General features: G+C 44.4%; 1 long non-coding RNA gene across 1 annotated transcript in view; it reads left to right on the forward strand.

The window, feature by feature from the left end:
* The first annotated feature begins 7,555 nt into the window (after positions 1-7,555).
* The window catches only part of LOC139262262 (uncharacterized), a 58,889-nt gene continuing 51,211 nt past the window's right edge, over positions 7,556-15,233 (forward strand). The window contains exons 1-2 of the long non-coding RNA XR_011592933.1: positions 7,556-7,590; positions 9,208-9,309. This is a non-coding gene — a long non-coding RNA (uncharacterized lncRNA). The remainder of the gene's footprint in view (positions 7,591-9,207; positions 9,310-15,233) is intronic.

Consider the following 15,233-nt stretch of genomic DNA (forward strand, 5'->3'; position numbering starts at 1 on the left):
GGGCTGGCCCGTGCTGCCCATGGGCCCTCGCCGTTTCTGGGCCCTGAACTCATGCCTCTCCTTAGCCCCGATCATGTCGCTCCACGACCTCTCGCCACTCCTGTGCCCCGGCCTCGCCGCTCCTGTTGTACCTGCCCACGCTGCAATCACCAACCTGGGTTATGGTGATGTCCAATCCAGTCGCCTATACTGTACACTTCTTAACCAAATACTTACTCTGCTTCAAAAGTTCCACCCAACCCAACACCTGCAGCCTGATCCAGTAGAAGTCCAAGCTTTAAGCCTTAAAACAATCACCATTCAAAATGAGTCCGTATGAAGGGCTACATGTTGCACTTAGATTGTAAACCTTACAGTCCAGCAATGAGGGGCAGGAAGCAGGGTAGTGCATTGTATTGGCACATTGACCTATCAGCTGAACACAAGTCCAACCAAATCCCCTATCGGCTAGCTGTAATGATTCTTAGTGATGTGAATTTGATTTTTTTTCCTTATGTGAATTTGTGGGCACTATTAATTCAGCTTCTGAAGTGTGTAGATCAGTGCTGGGACACCAACTATTTACAATCTATATTAACGACTTGGAAGAAGGGACTGACTGTAACGTAGCCAAGTTTGCTGACGATACAAAGATGGGAAGAAAAGCAGTGTGTGAGGAGGACACAGAAAATCTGCAAAAGGACATAGACAGGCTAAGTGAGTGGGCAAAAATTTGGCAGATGGAGTATAATGTTGGAAAGTGTGAGGTCATGCACTTTGGCAGAAAAAAAATCAAAGAGCAAGTTATTATTTAAATGGAAAAAGATTGCAAAGTGCCGCAGTACAGCGGGACCTGGGGGATACTTGTGCATGAAATACAAAAGGATAGTATGCAGGTACAGCAAGTGATCAGGAAGGTCAATGGTATCTTGGCCTTTATTGCAAAGGAGATGGAGTATAAAAGCAGGGAAGTCTTGCTACAGCTATACAAGGTATTGGTGAGGCCACATCTGGAATACTGCGTGTAGTTTTGGTTTCCATATTTATACTTGCTTTGGAGGCAGTTCAGAGAAGGTTCACTAGTTGATCCTGGGGATGGGGAGATTGACTTATGAGGAAAGGTTGAGTAGGTTGGGCCTCTACTCATTGGAATTCAGAAGAATGAGAGGTGATCTTATCGAAACGTATAAGATTATGAGGGAGCTTGACAAAATAAATGCAGAGAGGATGTTTCCACTAATAGGGGAGACTAGAACTAGAGGGCACGATCTTAGAATAAGGGGCGCCCATTTAAAACTGAGATGAGGAGAAATTTCTTCTCTCAGAGGGTTGTAAATCTGTGGAATTCATTGCCTCAGAGAGCTGGAGAAGCTGGGACATTGAATAAATTTAAGACAGAAATAGACAGTTTCTTAAACGATAAGTGGATAAGGGGTTATGGGAAGCAGATGGGGAAGTGGAGCTGAGTCCATGATCGGATCAGCCATGATCTTATTGAATGGCGGAGCAGGCCCGAGGGGCCGTATGGCCTACTCCCGTTCCTATTTCTTATGTTCTTATGTTCTAATTGTCAGTCCCACTCAGAGATTCTGAGGTTAGAAATGGAATATCACATGGATGGGGTAGGATGATTTTCCGAGAGGAAACGCACATTACTGGGACAACACAGAGCAAGCGTTACTCTTCATTCTGCAATTAATCCATACTATATCTGACCTTGGAGTGGTTGATGTTGAAGTGTGCAGGGAATGTTACACTTTATTTACTCTAATCTTTACACTACAACCCCGAGAATGCTGATGAAACAGTGTAGAGGGACTTTTTTTCTGTATTTATCCTTCAACCCTGAGTGCGCTTAATGGAGCAGACCCGGGGTAGCTTTACTCTGCATCCAATCTTTACTCTACAACCCTGAGGGCTGGATTTTCCATTGCTGTCTCAGCCTCTGCTTTCACCCTGGAGGTGAGCTCTTCCGGGCGGGTGCCCAGCTTGCAGCGCCCCACCGGAGTTTTCAGGGCCGGTTTCGGCAGGACGCAGAGCATTATCGCCCGAAAGTGGCGAGTCTGTGTCAACATTCTTGGTTGCAACACCGGCTCAACCTTTGACTCCCGCCCGACCTGTACGCCTTGCAGCGTGTCTGGTGGGAACGCCTGTGAAAGCGGGCATTCCAAGCTGTAGCGACTGCAGTGAGGTAAGTACTGTTGTCATTAACGCCCCGAAATCCTAAAAGCCGAAAATCCAGCTCTCATGAGCATGCTAGATGGGGTAGTGCGGAGGCAGCTTTACTCCGCATCTAATCTTCACTCAGCCTGAGATGGGGCATTTAACAGGGAGCTTTAATCCTACATCCGAGGACTGAGGCAAAAAAGCTAAAGTGACGAGAGAGTGCTTGATAGGAACATTGATTAGCAGAATGATTGGTGACATGATGTAGCCAGGCAGAGTGAGAGGTCACAGGGTCACACCAGCAATTCCCAATAGAATGAGATTGCTGATCAAGGACCAGTCTACAACCTGAGAGAGGGAGAAAAACTGTCAGGTGACTCGTGTTGAGCTATGGTCATTGCTAGAGAGTGACAAGTCATTACATTCAGAGGCTTTGAAAGCGAGTTCCTGGGGATGGAGTGGATGCCAGGCTGATCAGGCCAAAAGAAAGAAGGAAGGAATAAAACAGCTTGCTAGCAAATTCTGGAATATGATTTCACTATATTAAACATTGTAGTGAATATTATCAGGTGAAGATTCTCCAATAACGAGAAGGCGACAACAATGATGGTCTAAGCCACGTGAGATCCATGGTTAATGAATATGGAAATCCTGGGCTCTAAAATTGAAATAAAGTTGTGCTTTGACAGAAGAAATCAGCATCAAGTTCTCCTACAGGTGTCCGTTGTGGCCCAGTGGGTAGCACACTCGCCTCGGAGTCAAAAGGTTGTGGGTTCAAATCCCACTTCAGAGACTTGAGCACATAAATCTAGGTTAACACTCCAGTGCAGTGCTGAGGAAGTCTTTTGGATAAGACTTTAAACCGAAACCCCCATCTGCCCTCGAAGGTGGATGTAAAAGATCCCATGACACTATTTTGAAGAAGAGCAGAGGAGTTATCCCTGTTGTCCTTATCCCTCAATCAATATAACAAAACTGATTATCTGGTCATTATCACATTACTGTTTGTAGGAGCTTGCTGTGTGCAAATTGGCTGCTGCATTTCCCACATTACAACAGTGACTACACTTCAAAAGTACTTAATTGGCTGTAAAGCACTTTGAGATGTCTGGTGGTCATGAAAGGTTCCATATAAATGCAAGTCTTTTCTATTTTCTTTAAATCACCATATTTTTCAGATTCTCATATTTGAATATCTTCCTTCGATCCACTCACAGTGCTCAGAGTTTCAATGGCCCCAAGTTTCCACATGATTTGCTCCTGATTTTTAGGAGCAACTGGTGTAGAACGGAGTGTCTTAGAAATCGGAATTCTCCACATTTAGTTTTCTGCAGTTCTAGTCAGTTAGAACAGTTTCACTTTGGAACAGAATTTTTTTTTCAAAAGGGGGCGTGTCCGGCCACTGACGCCTGATTTCAAAGTTTCCACAGTGAAAACGTACTCCAAACTAACTTAGAATGGAGTAAGTGAAGATTTTTGTACGCTTAAAAAAACCTTGTCTACACTTTAAAAAATCAGGCGCAGGTTACAAATTAGGCGTAGGGAACGAGGTGGGGGGGGGGAGTGGGGGGGAGGGGGGGAAGGGAAGTCATTAAATTCTACAATCAATCCTTAGTTATACTTATACAAATATTATACAAATAAATCCAACCTGAATAAAAATTTATAAGCAAAGAAAAGATTAAATAAACCATCTTCCTACCTGTGTGAAAGTGCTTCAGGCAGGCCTTTCATGTTGGAGACAGGCAGCGGTGTGGCGTCAGTGTCTCGACGACAGCGGCAGCAAGCAGCCTTCGAGCTGAGCTGCGGTGCTTGAGGCAGGCCTTCATTCCCCGCGAAGATGCAGCACCTGGACGGACTTGAGGCCATTCGGCCATGGGATTGCAGCGGCGTCAGTGGCTGGTCGGGAGCCGAAGAAAGAACAGCAGCAGCCTTCGAGCTGTGAGGGGGACTGACTGAGGCCATTTGGACAGGGAGAGGCAGCCACATCGACATCTTTATATTTAAATTTGCAGAATGGGTGCACCACATATTATGCAATGGTTTGCTTCCTCATGCAAGAAATTCTTTGTTCTTGGTGGAAGTTGATCGATTGCAAAGTTGAATTGGCACTTTTATTTCTCCAAACACACAGTCCTTAATTTGCAGGCACCGGTTCTGCAAGTTTAGCAGTGAAAAGCTGAACTCACTGATTTCAGCAGGTGATTTATTCAGCAGTGCTGCTAAAAGCACTACCTCACACACAGAAATATCAAGAAAATTAAAATGCAAGCCTTTGCAGGGGTCCAAGAAACAAATCTTCACTTTTTCTGCAGCACTTTTAAAAATGGCCGAGTGCCAATGTTTACTTCAGACTGCGCGTGCGTGAACGCTCCAACACGCACGCGCAGGGTTGCCGGCACCAACAAGCCTCATTTAAATTGTACCCGCCCCCTCCTACTTACAAAATCGGCGCGAGTGGTAGGCTCCGCCCCCTGTGCGCCGCGCCAAGCAGACATCGAGCTCCAAGGAGCTCGAGAATACCGCACTTTTTTTCCGGCGCCGTTTTCAGCGCGAAAAACAGGCGCCCAGCTCTGAGGTGCACCTTTTTCGCCGCGTGTGGAAACTTGGGGCCAATGTGTGGTGGGATTGTGCATCTTTCGAGGCAACAGTACGGACAGAAGGAATGCAGCAGATAATGAAGTGTAAGGGTATTTAAGCAATTTTTATGTGTTTGGTCAGTATTTCACAACTAATAGCGTCATGAAGGTTTAGATGCATTGAGCAATTTCAGTTAATGCATCAACCGGCCCCCAGGGACCCTGACTGTTCCTGTTGTGCCAGTAGAGGGTGGTGGAGGTGATGAAGAGTTATAGGATTCTTATAAGATTTCTAGGCCGAGCTACCACTTCCATCTTAGCTTTGTTCATTTGGCTTGGATGTTACACATCACTTTGGACCTCTTAATCAACTCTGTTAAAAATGTGATAGCCACAAGATAATTACAGACCAGGAAGGCAATTCGGCCCATCTTAATTCATCCATCCAGAGAGATCTTAATGTTGCCCCATTATAGCGACCAATTGTTCCTTAAATGATTAGCGGGGTTTTCCCTCTATGACATAATCTGGAAGCTTATCCACACATTAATCACCCTCTGTGTGAATAAAAATGACCTGGTATCAGTTCTAAAATTACTTTTCACTAGTTTTACTACTTGTTCTTCTCCTGCAATTTAATTTACACTAATATTCTGGATTAGCTTTTTCTATATACTTAACAATCTTATAAACCTCTGTAAGATCGCCTCTTACCACAGATTCCTCTGAAAAGCCTAAGGCCTAGAAATTCCACATTGCTACAAGCCTGCCAGTGTTAGCGGCCGCCAAAACTGATGGTGCTGGCAGAATGCGATGGAACTCGGCTCCTGCTGGGTGCGACCCATTTCACCAAACTGCTCGGACATGGCGCTAAATTAGCCATCGCACCCAGAAAGGCCAGAAGGCTGTCTGGTGTGGGGACTAAGAAAGGAGTCACCATGGTACAGCAATGAGTGATCTGAGGTAGGGGTTAAGGCACCTTGTCAGACGAGATCATAGGCAGTCCCTCGGAATCGAGGAAGACTTGCTTCCACTCTTAAAATGAGTCCTTAGGTGGCTGAACAGTACAATACGAGAACCACAGTCCCTGTAACAGGTAGGGCAGATAGTCATTGAGGGAAAGAGTGGATGGGACAGGTTTACCGCAAATTCTTTCAGAAGAGAGCAACTTGCTGCACTATACTGCAAGTGATCGATACTGGCATCTGGCCCATGAAACAAGAACAAATTCACCAAAACGAATAAGAAAAAAATGAAAAAGAGCAGTGACATTATTCTTACCTGAAACCTAAACTAATTACTCAAGCTAGTATTTGTTCAACTTCCAATCTGATCACTTTGCGACAGTTTAAGTCCTCTGCAATATGCTAAGAGCACTCAGTTACTCCACAGGAAAAAACATTGACAAGTCTAGCAAGAAAGTCTGTTAGCATTGCCTAATTACTGTGGGTTTGATGGTGCTGAGAATGGAACGGCACTTGTTAATTCCTTAAATGGAATGCTTTTAATGTGGTTGAGCTGTATTTACTCATCATATGCAGTGGCTCATCAGCTAATGATCTGAGGGATTACAATCGGATGAGATATTTAGCTCAAGGCAAAACGAAAAGTAAAGACGCAATTAGGTCTTTGCGCTATATTTAGTCCCACTATTAATCTGCAGCCCGGGCTATTTTAGTGCAGTTCCTGGCCAGTTTATGTAAAATGAGTGACTCATTCACGAGGGCTAAAAATTCCACTTTGTAACCCCTACTGCGAAGTTGTGTATTCAAAGCCTGCAATGTTCCATCTGTTCGTGAACGGAAAAGTGGGAATTGGGTGCGTAATTTAGCAATTTTGGCAGAGAAGAATTCCCCCCGGTGTTAAAACAGCACTGTCAGGATTTAACGTGAAAGCATTCACTACAAACGGCACACCAATGAAATTCAACAGTCGGGAGGATGTGGGGTGGGGATGGGGGAGGAGCATATATCAGCGACAAACACACTCGTTGTATGAAAATTGTTGTATGAAATTACTCGGTGCTCCATTTTAGCAAAGGCAGTGAGCCAGTTAAAGTAAACAGCATAATGTTTTCATTAAAATAGCTGAGTGCCATACCATTAACATGTTAATGCGGTGATTACTAATAGCACAGTGTGATTTCCTCCCACAGTACTGTGTTTATGTTATTAAGACAGTGAGGGAGAAGAACTTGCAATCCTATAGTCTCCAGTCATCCTGGACCCCCTTGCCACTGGACCAAGACCTCGCTCAGCTAAGCCCGTGAGGTAGCCGGTGTGCAACGATCACCCCACGTTAAAAGAAATCACGCACAGGCATCCTCCACTCCTCTAACATGAAGTTCGGGACCTGGAACGTCAGGACCCTCATGGACAACCCAACAGTGACAGACCGGAACGCCACACCGCCATAATTGCCCGGGCACTTAGCGCATTGGACTGTGCAGCCACCTAAGAACTCATGCTAAGAGTGGAAGCGAGTCTTCCTTGATTCCGAGGGACTGCCTATGATGATGATGATCACGACCTCAGAACATCCTAGAGTGCTTCACAGCCAATGAAATACTTTTGGAGTGTAGTCACTGTTGTAATTTTGGAAACATAGCAGCCAATTTGTCCACAGCAAGCTCCCACAAACAGCAATGTGATAATCTGTTTCAGTTATGTTGGTTGAGGGATAAATATTGACCAGGACACTGGGGAGAACTCCACTGCTCTTCTTCGCAATGGGATCTTTTACATCCACCTGAGAGGGCCACGTTTTAACATCTCATCCGAAAGACAAGTACTGTACTCCTTCAGTACTGCACTGTGAGTATTAGCCTCTGGAGCAGGATTTGAACTCATGACCTTCTGACTCAGAGGTGAGTATGTTACCCACTGAGCCATGGCGGACACCTTTGTTAAATGCTTTGCTGTTTGTTTTGAGGGGACCTGGCACATGTGTCATTGTAAATCGCCTGAATGTCACTGTGGGAACAACTTTGACAAAATCATAGTGCAATCAATTACCGGGGAAAGACGCCTCACAGACTGTTCGGGAGATGCGTGCAAGCTAGTGACCGTATGACAGCTCTGACACATTTATTTCCTTTTGCTATTTAGAGCACAGTGGATAACATTCCAATCAGAGTATCTTTCTGTATCTCATAATAATTATTCCTTTTGACCTTTTTCCAGTCATCATTATGGCGACTATTAATTCCGTATTAATCGCACACAGCATATTATTCACTGTCGTCAACCACCGATCGCTCCGCGCCCAGACTAGTCGTACATTGTGACAGTATCTTTCCTCCAGTGTCTTGCCCACTATCACAAATCATCATCCCAAAATATGTTTGTAAGTCACACAGTAAGGAATGGCCAAATGATTGCCTAGTAGTTAAAGGAACTGAACTAGCAACCCAGTTGTGGTGAGTTTGAGTTTTGAAATTGAATTCAATACATCTGGTAATTTGTGAAAAATGACCGTGAAAGATACCAGCTTGTGTTGGAAACCCAACTGGTTCACTAATGATGGTCAGGGAAGGGAACCTGCCACCCCTACCTGGTTTGGTCTATATTGGTCTCCAGTCCCACACTACTTGGTTGACTCTGAATGCTTGCAAGCCAACTGGAATTTGGTAGGAACATAGGATCAGGAGTAGGCAATTCAGCCCCTGGAGGCTGCTCCGCTATTCAATCAACTAATGGCTGATTTGTATCTCAACTCCATTTACTGTGTCGCCTCTGAGTCAGAAGATTGTGGGTTCAAGTCCCACTGCAGGGACTTGAGCACAAAAAAAATCTAGGCTGACACTCCAGTGCAGTGCTGAGGGAGTGCTGCACTGTCGACGGTGCTGTCTTTTGGATGAGCTGTTAAACCGACGTCCTGACCGCTCTCTCAGGTGGATGTAAAAGATCCCATCGCACTATTTCAAGAAAGAGCAGGGGAGTTAACCCTGGTGTCCTGGCCAATATTTATCCTTCAATCAACATAACAAAAAAAGCAGATTATCTGGTCATTATCACATTGCTGTTTGTGGGAACCTGCTGTGCGCAAATTGGCTGCTGCATTTCCCACATTACAACAGTGACTACACACCAAAAGTACTTCATTGGCTGTAAAGCACTTTGACACGTCTGGTAGTTGTGAAAGGCGCTATATAAATCCAAGTCTTTCATTTTTTATTTCTTTACCCGATTTTACAATATATCCCTTGATACCTTTACCCAACAGAAATGCTGCTTTGCCAGTATTGCCCACATCCCAAGGAAAAAAATTGGAGATTAAACTTAATCAGTTTAAGTTGTCAGCTCAAAACAACAAGAAAAGAGTGTCGATCTGGAAGATCCAGAAGGCCCAGTTTAGATGGACTGGGTTAAAGTTTCAGGGTTGGCCCATTTGTCCAAACATGTGCAACATCCCCAGCCTAGTAACTCAGTCCTTGAAACGCAAACAGCTCAGTCTTATTTGCAATCATTTGTCTCATTAACAGGGTATGTGCTTTTGGGTCTGGAGATTTGGAAAGGGATGTTTTTAGCACCGTTGCCTCATTGATGGATAATCCTAAATCAGAGCATGAGGACCAACCTATCAGGTACGTAGATTTGAACTTTACATGTGCCCCCTAAGAATTGTCAGGGGAATAGTTCAGATTTCAGAATCTTACAGCACAGAATGAGGCCAATCTGTCCATCGTTGAAATAGCCATCCAATTAACCCTACTCCCCCCTGTTCTTTACCAGAGTTCTGCAAATTTTCCCTTTTCAAGTATATAGCCAATTGCTTTTGAAAGATATTATTGAATCTATTTCTCCCACCTTTCCAGGCCGTGCATTCCAGCTCATAACAACTTGCTGTGTACAAATTCTCCTCATCTCTCCACTGGTTTGTTTGCTAATTATCTTATATGTGTGTCCTCTGGTTACTGGCCTTCCTGCCAGTGGATAGTTTCTCCCTGCCTACTCTAACAAAACCCTTCATATTCCGAACACCTCAATTAAATTTCCCCTTAACCTTCTCTGCTCTAAGGAGAACAATTCCAGCTTCTTTAGTCTCTTCACATAACTGAAGTCCCTCATCCCAGCCTGTAAAACTACATGTTGATATTAGAGATTGGTGCCAGGAATTCCCTTGGGCTTACGTGCATAAATGGGGTTTCCATTGAAGTTATGTTGGTTGATCAGGAGAATCCCCAAGGAAATTCACTGCCCCAGAGGATGCAAGCAAGCACATGTTCAAATGCCACACCAGTGAGTGTCTGTTCGGGTTGCCGTCTCTGCTTGTACTGTATTCTGTCAGGTTTCATCACATGACCTCACACCTCCAACTGCCTCGCCCCCCCCCCCCCTCCACTCCCGCCATTGGTTGCCCATCACATCCAGCCTCACAGAAATTAGTCAACAATAGCAGTTAGAATATCCACAATTCTCTGCACTCCAGAAACCACTCTATCCATTACGCGGTTTTACCAGTTAGCTTGTGCATGCACCAATGCTGCATTGTATTCTGGGCATATTGTGGCCCTGCAATTTGTGCTGTTTGGCTGAAGCAATATGAGAGAAAAAGTTCCCCTTGCTAATTTTTTTCTCTCCCCGGGTTGCTCATGGGAGTCTCTGCAAGATTAATCTTGGTGGAAGGGTTTGTAAACCTAGTGACTGTGGGCTCAATTTTTGGGCATACTTGAAGAGTTACGCCTGATTTTTTGGGGCCTAAGTACGCCAAAAAAAAGATTCTAAGTTATCCCGTTGGGTTTCTTCATTTTGCCGTGGCTTAACCCGACCTTTAGTTTTGGGGGTGGAGCCTTGATCTGCGCCAAAAAGACTGGGCTGCCATGGTAACCAGGGACACAATGCGAGCTGAAGCATACAGCCACCTCCCAACACATTAAAAGAATTGAAAAACACATAGCAGCAACTTACCTCCAATCCCGCCCGAAGGGCTTGCCAGTGCGGTCCCATTCTTGGTCGATTCTCGGTCCATTCTCTCTCTCTCTCTCTCTCTCTCCCTCTCTCTGAGTGAACCAGAGACCTAGAATGGGACCGGACAGCCTTTGGGCGAGGTTGGAGGTAAGTTGCTGCTATGTGTTTTTCAATTATTTTAGTGTGCTGCGCCAATTTCCTTACCTGAGCCGATTTCCTTATCTGCGCCAATTCCCTTAACTCCAGGGAAGGGTTTTCAGCAGCGGCCACATACGCTAGCCTAAACAGAACTGGAGTAACTCTCAGCTGACCAAACTTCCCTAAATGACGTAGGTGGCTGGTTATGCCCCCTTTGGCTGAAAAAAAACAGACTTAAAAAAATCGTAACTAACTGGTGCAAGTTGATTGGGGAAACTGTGGTTTTTCAACTTAGGCCAAAAAGAGCAGCCTGCTCAAAAAAACGGCGCAAATCACTGGGGAAAATAGAGCCCTGTGTACCTTTTTAAAAATTAATTCACGAGATGTAGGCATCGCTGGCAAGTCCAACATTTATTGCCCAACTCTAATTGCCCTTGAGAATTCAGTGGGCAGTTAAGATTCAACCATATTGTTGTGGGTCTGGAGTCACATCTAGGCCAGACCGGGTAAGGATGGCAGATTTCCTTCCCTCAAGGGCATTAGTGAACCACATGGATATTTATGACAATCTGGCAGTTTCATGGTCAGTATTATTGGAATTTTAATTCTGGATCTATTTAATTAACTGAATTTAAAACTCCCCAGCTGCCGTGGTAAGACTTGAACAGATCAATAGTTCAGGCCTCTGGATTACTAGTCCAGTAACATAGCTACTATGCTACCGTACTCCATTATTACTGGGCAATGTTATTTGGTTTCTGGTATTTGCTCTCTAATACTGTGATCAGACTGAACTGTAGGCGATTCTGCTACATTATTGGAAGCAATTTTATCCCCAATCCATCAGTGTGTCGTTCTTTGTGTAACTGGCTACCATTGACAAGAGATTATCATTTTACATTATGCTCTTCCAGTCCCACAATACTGTGTTAAAAAGCACTATTAAAAAGAAAGACTTGGATATATATAGCGCCTTTCACAACCACCGGCTGTCTCAATGCACTTTACAGCCAACGAAGTACTTTTGTAATGTAGGAAAGCTGGCACCAAATTTGCGCACAGCAAGTTCCCACAAACAGCAATGTGATAATGACCAGATAATCTGTTATTGTTGGTATAAGATCATAAGAACATAAGAAATAGGAGCAGGAGCAGGCCATATGGCCCCTCGAGCCTGCTCTGCCATTCAATAAGATCATGGCTGATCCGATCATGGACTCAGCTCCACTTCCCCGCCCGCTCCCCATAACCTCTTATCCCCTTATCGTTTAAGAAACTGTCTATTTCTGTCTTAAATTTATTCAATGACCCAACTTCTCCAGCTCTCTGAGGCAGCGAATTCCACAGATTTACAACCCTCTGAGAGAAGAAATTTCTCCTCATCTCTGTTTTAAATGGGCGGCCCCTTATTCTAAGATCATGCCCTCTAGTTCTAGTCTCCCCTATCAGTGGAAACATCCTCTCTGCATCCATCTTGTACATTTCGATACGATCACCTCTCATTCTTCTGAATTCCAATGAGTAGAGGCCCAACCTACTCAACCTTTCCTCATAAGTCAACCTCCTCATCCCCAGAATCAACTTAGTGAACCTTCTCTGAACTTCCTCCAAAGCAAGTATATGTTGATTGAGGGATAAATATCGGCCAAGACACCAGGGATAACTCCTCTGCTCTTCTGCAAAATTGTGCCATGGAATCTTTTACATCCGCCTGAGGGAACAGACAGGACTTCGGATTAACATCTCATCTGAAAGACAGCACCTCTGACAATGCAGCACTCCCTCAGCACTGCACTGGATTGTCAGCCTAGATTTTCTTGTGCTCAAGTCCCTGGAGTGGAAGTTGAACCCACAACCTTCTGACTCAAAGGCAGGAGTGCCACCCACTAAGCCACAGCTGACACTACTGAGGGCGCAAAGCAGAGCAACAATGGGCTCGTTGGATTTAAAGACTTGCACTTATATAACCACATTTACGACCTCAGGAAATCATTTAAAAAAAAAAGATGATCTGATTATTATCACTTTGCTGCTTGTGGGACCTTGCTGTGTGCAAATTGGCTTCTGTGTTTCCTGCAACAGTGATACATATAGGAACATAGGGACAGTAGGTGATTCAGCCCCTCCAGCCTGTTCCACCATTCAATTAGATCAGGGCTGATCTGTATCTTAACTCCACCTACCTGCCTTGGTTCCGTAACCCTTGTCTAACAAAAATCTATCAATCCCTGTTTTGAAGTTTTCAATTGACCCCCAGCCACAACAGCTTTCTGGGGAAGAGATTTTTGCTCCTCTTTGTGTGAAGGAGTATTTACTGACATCACCCCTGAACAGCCGAGCACTAGTTTTAAGGCTTTGCCCCCTTTGTTCTGGATACAAGCCTAGTCTATGCAACTGGTTCTCATAATTTAATTATTTTAGCCATTTATCATTCTGAAAAACCTCATTGGCTATAAAACGCTTTGGAGTTGCTGAGTCCCGAAAGACTCCAAGAAAATGCAAGTTCATTCTTACTAATGTATAGTATAATGTGGATAAATGTGAGGTTATCCACTTTGGTGGTAAAAACAGAGAGACAGACTATTATCTGAATGGTGACAGATTAGGAAAAGGGGAGGTGCAACGAGACCTGGGTGTCATGGTACATCAGTCATTGAAGGTTGGCATGCAGGTACAGCAGGCGGTTAAGAAAGCAAATGGCATGTTGGGGATTTGAGGGGATAGCGAGGGGATTTGAGTACAGGGGCAGGGAGGTGTTGCTACAGTTGTACAGGGCCTTGGTGAGGCCACACCTGGAGTATTGTGTACAGTTTTGGTCTCCTAACTTGAGGAAGGACATTCTTGCTATTGAGGGAGTGCAGCGAAGGTTCACCAGACTGATTCCCGGGATGGTGGGACTGACCTATCAAGAAAGACTGGATCAACTGGGCTTGTATTCACTGGAGTTCAGAAGAATGAGAGGGGACCTCATAGAAACGTTTAAAATTCTGACGGGTTTAGACAGGTTAGATGCAGGAAGAATGTTCCCAATGTTGGGGAAGTCCAGAACCAGGGGTCACAGTCTAAGGATAAGGGGTAAGCCATTTAGGACCGAGATGAGGAGAAACTTCTTCACCCAGAGAATGGTGAACCTGTGTAATTCTCTAACACAGAAAGTTGTTGAGGCCAATTCACTAAATATATTCAAAAAGGAGTTAGATGAAGTCCTTACTACTAGGGGGATCAAGGGGTATGGCGAGAAAGCAGGAATGGGGTACTGAAGTTGCATGTTCAGCCATGAACTCATTGAATGGCGGTGCAGGCTAGAAGGGCCGAATGGCCTACTCCTGCACCTATTTTCTATGTTTCTATGTTTCTATGTAATCCCATGCTCTGGTCAGGAAAGGGTTAAAGCTCCAGTGGGGAGGCATACAATTATTTTCTCTCAGTGCAGATTATCATTTTACACCTATTGGCTGTTATTTCCCCATATTACCGATACTCCATTAGTTCACTGACCGCAAGAATTCAGCCACAATTCCTAGCTGTGTAATTAAATGTTATTGGTATCTAGATGTCATCTATAGCATTTTATATAGTGGCAATTGCTTGTCATGGAGAGCATTTGCCATTAGCCTCATTCAAATTAATCCATTTCAGAGTATCCATGGCCTCTGGTGTCTAGGTTGGGCTGAAAGTTCACTGCAGTTATTTCAATAAAGCTCTTTTGGAAGCAGTTAAACAGAATATATGTAAAACATTCATAAAATTGAAAATATTGTCTATGCACACAATCTTTTTTTCTTTTCAATCAGTTGATTGTGGGTTTAAGTCCCATTCCAGAAATTTAAGCACAAAATTACGGGGTGAGACTCCAGTACTGAGGCAGTGCTGCACTGCCGGAGGTGCCATCTTTCAGATGAGGTGTTAAACCAAGCCCCTCAAAACAAGGTCTGACCTCTCAGGTGGACGTAAAAGATCCTGCAGCACTATTCGTACAAGAGCAGGGGAGTTATCCCTGGTGTCTGGGCCAATATATATCCCTCAACCAACATCACTAAAATAACAGATGATCTGGTCATTATCACATTGTTGTTTGTGGTACCTTGCTGTGCTCAAATTGGCTGCCATGTTTCCTACATTACAAATTGACTACACATTAAAAGTACTTCATTGGCTATAATGAGCTTTGGGATGTCCTCAGGTGGTGAAAGGCGCTATGTAAACACACATCTTTCTTTCTCTTTTTCTTTCTTTCTCTTTTTCTTTCTTTCTGAACAGGAACAGGCCAACGGGGACCATTCAGTCGGTCCCATGCATTTGTGATGTACTTTGCATCACAATACAGATACTCCGCTGCACCCCCCACCCCCCGATTTGGAAGCCATGTAATTTCCTTGAGGCAGGTGAAAAGAGCTGGATGTAATTATTATGTCTGTAATGTACTTATGAATGACTCCACGAGCCAATGTGTTGTACTCAA

This window comes from Pristiophorus japonicus, chromosome 4 (assembly GCF_044704955.1).
Source record: "Pristiophorus japonicus isolate sPriJap1 chromosome 4, sPriJap1.hap1, whole genome shotgun sequence".
Lineage (NCBI taxonomy): Eukaryota > Metazoa > Chordata > Chondrichthyes > Pristiophoridae > Pristiophorus > Pristiophorus japonicus.